We start from the raw sequence: 9,367 nt of genomic DNA, 5'->3' as shown, positions 1-9,367 counted from the left end.
CATGTCATTCTGAATTTTCTCTGAACTGCATTGTGTGTTATCGGCGCCTCACACTTTCTGGTTTGCTTCAACTCTTTAGTGTGAAGTTTTCTTTGTTCAGTGTGCAGTTTTCTTCAGAGAGTTTTTCAGCTACGCACCGCTCGTAGACAGTGCAACGGAACAGCCAGACTAGATTTGCAAACAAAATTTGAATTCAAATTTCGCGAATATTTGAATATCCTCGGTTGCCGGCGTGGTAACCGGTTTATAACCAGAGGTAACCAATATTTTCACACATGGTTTCGATGCTCAACCGGAATTTAAACCCCACGCACCAAGATTTTCTGCCGTGTCGCCGCCGCACCTCACACTTTCTGGGTTTTTGTTTCCAGCGAGTTATTCAGCGCATGGTTCAACATTTCGTTTCTGGTCTTTTTTCTGGTTGTTTGAGATTCAGGAATTTCTAGAAAATGGCGAAATTTTGAAGATAAATTTGAAAATTATCGACTAGATTCGTCTGCCAATTAAAATAGTACTACAAGGTATCTGCACTAATGTGTTCAATCCGAATTTGTGATTGTGATACGATTGTTTTCTATTTAAGCACCTCCGATTGTTTTTTTTTTGTTAAGTTTGAACAAAAACTTCGGCTGATATTATCATGTATCGCCCCTCACCGAGATTCGCAAATTCCGCATAATTTGAGTAAAAAATTGAAGAATTCCTTTCACTAGACCTAGGCCATCCCTCTAAACCTTTCTCCATGTTTTTTCCGGCACACACACCTCTAACTCTAAGTTTCTTCGTCGCCACCTCCTCTCTATCAGTTTGGTATTTGCTGTTCTACAATTATTACAGTGTTTGAAGGGAATAGAGTCGTATTGTCCTGGTTCATTGTTGCATTAGACACGGCAAAGAAGTATGACTGTTGGTTATGTGGCCGCGTCCAGACCCATGTGTGCTGACAGACCGTTCCGAGACCTACTAGACAGCCCCAATGTGCATGGAGCCCGCTCAGGACCGGTCCGAATAAATTTTGGATTTGGGGCTATAAACATAATTTATACTGAAATTTTATATTTCTAAATAACTTAATAATCGTACCTCCCCGCATATTTTATCGAACATGAAATGTTACTAACTTTAGTTGTATCATTCTTTTTATTGCAACATATCATAATTATTATACTTACGTTGTGCTGAAAAATATATTTTGTATCAGAATTATATTATTTTCTAATGGATAGACATTGGCAAAATTGGACTCAATACTTACATGTTTCTTATACATTAAAGTTTAGATATCTTTAATAGTATGGTATATACATATTATATTATATATATATATATATATATATCTATTGGGTATGTCCTAGCAAATATCTTCATAGGGAGATTTCTATTGAAAAGTTATGTAAGAAAAATTTATAGAAACTTATAGTATAAATTGGATTGTGAGCTAAAATGTCTACCGGTTCTGGCTTTGAGTAACCACTGAACCAAGGAGAACCCTAGAACCGTAAACGGCAGCACGGGCAGGGCAACGCTAGCAGTGCACGCATGTCCGACGCGTCGTCTCTTGCCACGAGAATGAGAGCATCTTTACAGCATGTTCAGTTGGTCCTTCAAAGCGGTCTCTAAATAGCGTTGGATCGAGCATTTGGGATGTTGTTGCTTGGCACCACGATTCGGGTGTGTCTCTACCTAATTGCGCCCCTCATTTAGAGGCCCAAAACAATAAAGATGCATGAAAATAAAATATTTGTTCAAATTTGATTATATTTTAAAAGTTTGAATGAAAACGGCTTGATCATCTAAACCCTAGCCTATTGGCCGCCCGGCGGTGCATTCGACGGTCCCGACCCGTCGTCGTCTCCCCTCCACCACTCGCGACTAAGGATGTAAACGGATCGGGTCGGATCGGATAATGCTCTCTCCATATCCTTAACCATTGTTTTTTACCTGATGCGGAGCGGATCGGATAATGACCAGAAGCGGATTCGGCCGCGGATTATATCGGATTACATATTCATATTGGAAATGGAGCCTACTCGGATTAAAACAGACGGAAAAAATAGATAAATACATACGAAGAGAGATAATATGTTCACCATGAAAATAGTATAAACAAGTTTTCATCTAAGTGCATAATATGAGGAGAGTGAACAAACGGAGGCTGAGCTACATGTAGCTATTTATTTTCAAAAAAACCAACTATATTGATTCTGGAGAATCATATGATTAAAACCTACAAATGTCGACAATATTTCTCTTTCATGATTGCAAACATCCTTCATAATGATTCAGGTCCAAAGACCATGGCCATGGCAGAGTGTAAACCACTTGCTTGGACTGAAACAATCAAAGGATGCAATCCAAGCAGAATTAGCCTCGCTCCTCCAAATGAATTCCCTATGCGGTTCAATATGTTCTCTTCCAGCAACGGAATGAGATAATAAGGTGGTGAGAAAGCAAGACTTGTAGCACAAGGTCGGATTTACGCAGAGATCCGAGACCTAATCTCCAGATGCGAGTGAAATCCTATTTCTAATACATTATATCATTGGCAGTACAAAATCATCTATCTATGCAGTTGATAGATGTAGTGACTACATATCCATGTGGATCACTAGTTTTGGACATGTATGATTCCCGATGGAATCTCAATCCGAATCGAAATGCAAATGCAATATGTATTGTGTAAATTTAATAAGTCACAACATGGCTTATTGTTTTCGGTATATTTTGGTATAACCGATGTAGTGAGTTCGTTATACACAAGGATTACTCCTACAATGATGATTACCCATGTGTGTTTGTCATACACAAGGATTACTCTTGCAATGACGAAGCGCGTGATCATCTAAAAGACGGAATTTGAGATGAAATATTTGGTCCAAATAGTGCTTGATATTACAAGTCGACCTACTTCACTCAAGTATTATGGTACACCAAGCTGCCTATATTATAAATATTGGAGAAACTTACAATGGATAAGTCATATCCATCTCCCATGTCGGTTATTCGATCTCTAGACATAGAGAAAGATCCACTCAAACCACGGGATGATGTAGAAGGGATGTTGGAACTTGAAGTTCCATATCTCAGTGCCATTGGACCAACCAACGCAATTGGTTGGGAATCAAGAATATCTTATGATATCTCCAATGCACCACATTACTTGACATATTTGTAGATTCAGAGAAATCTGAACTCCAATATCATCAAGATACACTGATAATGGCTACTTGTATAATCCCGACAATGTGTAGCAACTTGGTAGAATTGACACTCTGGTGACTACACCTACCAATCATTCTGAAATACAAAGCCGCGTCAACACATGTAGCTTTACGGAATGATAAAACACATACATAAGTCATGTGGTATTGGTTCTCTTGAATCATAAACCATTATCTACACAGATAATGTCGCTTGTGTTGCATGGATGCAAACATGATACATCAAGAGCAATATCATAAAATATATTGCCCCTAAATTGTTTTATCTCCATGAACTCTGAAGAGTTGGGAAATAAATATCTTACAAATCATGCGATAATCTCGTTGGTTTGTTCACGAAGTCTCTACCAACTTCAACATTCCATAAGTATTTTGTGGATTGGTATGTGACGGCTTCCAAATTTGCAAGAATCAGGGGGAGTATCTTCCTGAATCAATCATGTTCAAAGCATCATATTACACTCTTTTTCCCTTTATGAGTTTACTATCCAGGTTCTCATCAAGGTTTTTAATGAGGTAATATCAACACAAGATGATATGTCATATTTTCTGTTTTCCCCACCGGGTTTTTTAGGAAAGTATACACGGCATACATTGTTCTCTAAACTCTATGGGTTTTCCCCTTTTTACAAAGGTTTTTCTCATATCGAGTTAACAAAGAGACGATACCAATTATATGTTGTATCATTTTCTCCTTATTTTCCCACTGGGTTTGAAGGAGTTTTAACGACATATCCTACCATACTCCTCACATTTTTCCCATAGGGTTTTTGGAGGAGACTATCAAGATCATGGACACTCCTCATATTTTTCCCATAGGGTTTTTGGGGGAGTCATTCAAGGTGATCAATTATAAACAACAAGCTTTTCGAAGATCGATGATTTCGATATACAAGACGGCGTTGTACAAGGGGGAGTGTTAGAATTAGACATCGTCTGTCCAAACGCCGTACGGACGCATGTGTCTGTACGGTCACAACCCTTCGCCCGTATGGATGTCTATGTCCGTACAGGCGCCTCTTCCCCATGTCGGTGCCATCTTGAGGTGCCTCTTCCACTTGTATATATACCCTGTTGATCAATGGAAAGCAGCACTTGATTCATTCAATCGACCTTTCTCGTTTTACTTTAACACTCTTCGCGGGCCACGCGGCGCCGAAGTTACAGGCAAGCTAGCTGCCCATGGGTTCATGGGACACCTCGGCGTTGCCGCTGCCGGCCAGGCCCGGCATCTCCGTCGCTCACATCCCAATGTTCGCCGCGTGGGCCGACGCGTGAGCAAGCAACTACGACGTCGTCCTTGACTACGGGGCAAGATTGTTTTGGACTTTGTTGGTAACTTAGCCGGTGGTTAATTAGTCTTCACTCTTCAGTAGCCTGGTTTGCAAGGAACGGGTAAGGATTAGTAGCTGGGTTAGTAAGCGGAAATTCAATTCGGCTCTTGGGTGCATATGCTCCCTCCACCCAAAAAACATATTTCTAATCGTTAAAAAAAATTAACACAAAAATTCGCACGTACATCTCGACAATCTATGTGCGTTCGTGCAGTTTCGTGAAAATCCGATGTTTTTTGTGGTCGATGTAAAAAAGATAAAATAAGTCTCACAAAAAACCTTATTTTTAGCATTAAATTTTGTCATTTTTACACGGGTCAAACTACAAGTTGATTTTTCATGGAAAGACTTTGTGTATACTTACCATGTCAAGAAGTACACGTGAATTTTTTGTTTAGAGTTTTTTGACATTTCAAAATATATTAAAATTGCAGTTCAAACTAAAGGGAGCATATGCACCCAGGAGCCAAAACACCACTCCCGGTTAGTAAGTAACTATAGTAAGAGGATTAGTAAGCCATAGATGGGTAACTTTGTGGCGTAGCACTCGACAGCGCGTGCATGCCTGGCCTCCTTCCTTCTCCAGCTACGTCTTGGACGAAGGGTTTTTGTAATACCGAGCCTGGCAAGCAGCGTCACCTCACCTCCGGCACATAGCCCAACTAATGGGGGATGGATGAGATGTCCTGACCTCCTAACTTCATTATCAAATGGAAAATGTTACTGCCTCGTTGAATTCAAATTTCTTGAATATTTGAATATCCTCGGTTGCCGGCAGTTACCATCCGGTAACTGATTTATAACCAGATGGTAACCAATATTTTCTCACATGGTTTCTCAACAGGAATTCAAACCCCACCACCACCGAGATTTTTTGCCATGGCGCCGCTGTCATTTGTACAAGATTATTGCACTAGTTAATTCAACAAAAAGTCTGAACTGATGAAGAAAGGCTATGTAGTATATTTATATTCAACAACCTCCTTCATATCTATACTATTTTATTTCTTAACATGGGTTCGATGTAAGCCGCATAATTTTCTTCTTCTTTATTTTAATACTGTGTGAGCATGGTCTCGAACTTGATACCTCTAGCCTCTAATACCATATAAGATTATCGCACTAACCAATTCAATAAAAGGTCCAAACTAATGAAAGAAGGCTATGCAATATAGTTATATTCAACAGTTTGCACAGCACCTCACACAGTGAGTTATTCAGCGCAACGTTTATCATTTCGTTTCTGGTCCCTTTTCTGCTTGTTTGAGATTCAGATGTTTCAAGAAAATGGCGAAATTTTGTAGAAACAATTGATTTTTTTTACCGGATTCAAATTTAGTCAACTAAAATAGTTCAGCATAATTAAATGAGGTACCACAAATTTGTCAGGTTATCGCATACTACTTCAAGGTATCTCCGCCAATGCACTGAAGCCGAATTTGTGATAGTGATAGCATTGTTTTCTATAAGAAGCACTTCCGATTGTCATGTATCGCCTGCCACCGAGATTCATAAATGTTGCTTAATTCGAGCAAAATTTCGATGAATATTTTTAACTTGGGCCAAGCCATCCTTGTAATACATGCCTTTTTTTCTTTAAAGCTGGCACCCCCGCACAGACAACCCCTAACTAGAAGTTTCTTCGGGTTGCCACCTCCTCTCTCCATTAGTTTGGTATTCGCATGTCCTAGCATGATTAAGTGTTTTGAAAAAAAATTGAGTCGCATTGTCCATGTTCCTTATCCCATTGGCCACGAAATAGAAGTAGGATCTGGTTATGTGGTCATGTCCGGACCCATGTCATGGCGCCTGCTCAGGAGTCAGGGCGGGTCCAAATAAAATTTGGATCCGAGGAAATAAATATGATATATACTAAACTTTTGTACCTCTAAATAACTCAATAACCTCACCTCCCCGCAATAGTTTATCAAATATGAAATGTTACTAATTTTAATTGTATCATTCTTTTTATTGCAATTTACATTAATTATTATACTTATCATATTCTGATTTATTTATCAAAACTATATTATTTTCTAACATATCGACATTGACAAAATTGGAGCATACTTATTTCTTTCTTAGAAATTAATGTTTAGATATATTTAATAGTTTGGTATGTATATATTTGTCGGGTATGTTCTAGCAAATATCTTCATAGGGAGATTCTGTTGTAAAGTTATGTACGAAAAATTTATAAAAACATTGTTTGCTCTGTCCGCTCTCTTGACCGGCAGGGCGAACCCTAGATCGTGCCGCCACCAGACCCTCCCTACCTCTACCCCTCCTCCTCGCCGCCTTCAGTGGGCGCCGCCGGGGGAAGCTTCGGGGGTGCCGACAACGATGGGGCCTCTTCTTCCCCTCGCACGATGGTGGTGGCGTGGGTGCTGCGGTTGGCGAGGGTGTGGTGGCTACGTGTGTTGGGCGTTGATGGCGCGTGAAGCACACGTCTGTTGGGAACCCCAATAGGAAGGTGTATGCGTACAGCAGCAAGTTTTCCCTCAGTAAGAAACCAAGGTTATCGAACCAGTAGGAGATGAAGGCCACGTGAAGGTTGTTGGTGGAGGAGTGTAGTGCGGCGCAACACCAGAGATTCCGGCGCCAACGTGGAACCTGCACAACACAATCACAATACTTTGCCCCAACTTAACAGTGAGGTTGTCAATCTCACCGGCTTGCCGAAAACAAAGGATTAAACGTATGGTGTGGAGAATGATGTTTGTTTGCAAAGAACAACAGAGAACAGAGTTTGCAGTAGATTGTATTTCAGATGTAAAAGAATGGACCGGGGTCCACAGTTCACTAGTGGTGTCTCTCCAATAAGATAACTAGCATGTTGGGTGAACAAATTACAGTTGGGCAATTGACAAATAGAGATGCACATACATATATCATGATGACTACTATGAGATTTAATCGGGGCATTACGACAAAAAACATAGACCACTATCCAGCATGCATCTATGCCTAAAAAGTCCATCTTCGGGTTAGCATCCGCACCCCTTCCAGTATTAAGTTGCAAACAACAGACAATTGCATTAAGTATGGTGCGTAATGTAATCAACACAAATATCTTTAGACAAAGCATCGATATTTTATCCCTAGTGGCAACAGCACATCCACAACCTTAGAACTTTATGTCACTGTCCCAGATTCAATGGAGGCATGAACCCACTATCGAGCATAAATACTCCCTCTTGGAGTCACAAGTATCAACTTGGCCAGAGCCTCTACTAGCAACGGAGAGCATGCAAGAACATAAACAACACATATATGATAGATTGATAATCAACTTGACATAGTATTCAATATTCATCGGATCCCAACAAACACAACATGTAGCATTACAAATAGACGATCTTGATCATGATAGGCAGCTCACAAGATCTAAACATGATAGCACAAGAGGAGAAGACAACCATCTAGCTACTGCTATGGACCCATAGTCCAAGGATGAACTACTCACGCATCAGTCCGGAGGCGGGCATGGTGATGTAGATCCCTCCGGTGATGATTCCCCTCTCCGGCAGGGTGCCGGAGGCGATCTCCTGAATCCCCCGAGATGGGATTGGCGGCGGCGGCGTCTCTGGAACTTTTTCCGTATCGTGGCTCTCGGTAATAGGGTTTTCGCGACGGAGGGAATTTATAGGCGAAGGGGCAGAGTCGGGAGGCGCCCGAGGGGCCCACCCCATAGGGCGGCGCGCCCAAGGGTGGGGTCGCGCCCCCCTAGGGTGTGGCCGCCTCGTCGCCCCTCTTCGTCTCCTCTTCGGACTTCTGGAAGGCTCCATGCAAAATAAGACCGTGGGCTTTTGTTTCGTCCAATTCCGAGAATATTTCCTGTGTAGGATTTCTGAAACCAAAAACAGCAGAAAACAGGAACTGACGCTTCGGCATCTTGTTAATAGGTTAGTGCCGGAAAATGCATAAAAATGATATAAAGTGTATATAAAACATGTGAGTATTGTCATAAAACTAGCATGGAACATAAGAAATTATAGATACGTTTGAGACGTATCAGGCGTGCTCGCCGACGTCCGAAGCTTGGACAATAAGCGGACCAGATCTCAACGGTCATCTCGGTGACCTCCAGGTTGGTGGCTCTGCATGGATCTGGCCCTGGAAGATCTGGAGCGGGGAGTTCTGGGCTCGGAGGACAACACTGGCCCCGGTACTGGTCAACATGGCTCTTCCACTCCTCCCTTTGTGTTGCTTGTGTGGTGCTCGTGGTTCAACACCCAACGGGATGATGATCGCGGTTGACGCTGCCCATGTGGTTTTTGGCTGGTTCGAAGGCTTTGGGGCTCATGGTTTGTTTCGAGGTGACGGCGTCAGGGTGCTTGGAAGCCGGGGCGGCGGCGACCTTGCCGGCGGGTGACAATTGCTGAGATGTACCTGCTCTCTGTGGCTGCTCGGGTGGCACGGAGGTAGGCGGAGGTGGTTGTGGCGTTGGCGACTCCGGTGCCATGTACCTGATCTTGAAGACGTTGGCCTTTGGTGTCTATTTCAGCTCCTCTTCTTTGGCTTCTGGTCGTAGAGAGTAGCTTGGTGGCGGGTTTCGAGGACCAGGGGAAATCCTTGTTTTTTTACCACGACAGCGACGGTGCATTCTCGTCGTCCCCTTCCTGAAGGAGTCGTTGAGGTCTGTTGTCTTCCCCTCCCCTCCTTACCCCTCAATTCCCAGGTGAAAATCCTAGGCTCTCGCCTGCCAGCGGCTGCACTTCAGTGTCGTTTTCCTTCTTGGAGGCGTTTCCGTGGGAAGTTAGGGGCTTGGGTGGGCTGTGTTGTGTACGTGGTTTTGGCACTTGTCTTCAA

Source organism: Lolium perenne, chromosome 4, assembly GCF_019359855.2.
Source record: "Lolium perenne isolate Kyuss_39 chromosome 4, Kyuss_2.0, whole genome shotgun sequence".
NCBI lineage: Eukaryota > Viridiplantae > Streptophyta > Magnoliopsida > Poales > Poaceae > Lolium > Lolium perenne.
The sequence above is the reverse complement of the archived record's forward strand: the minus strand, read 5'-3'. Positions refer to the sequence as shown.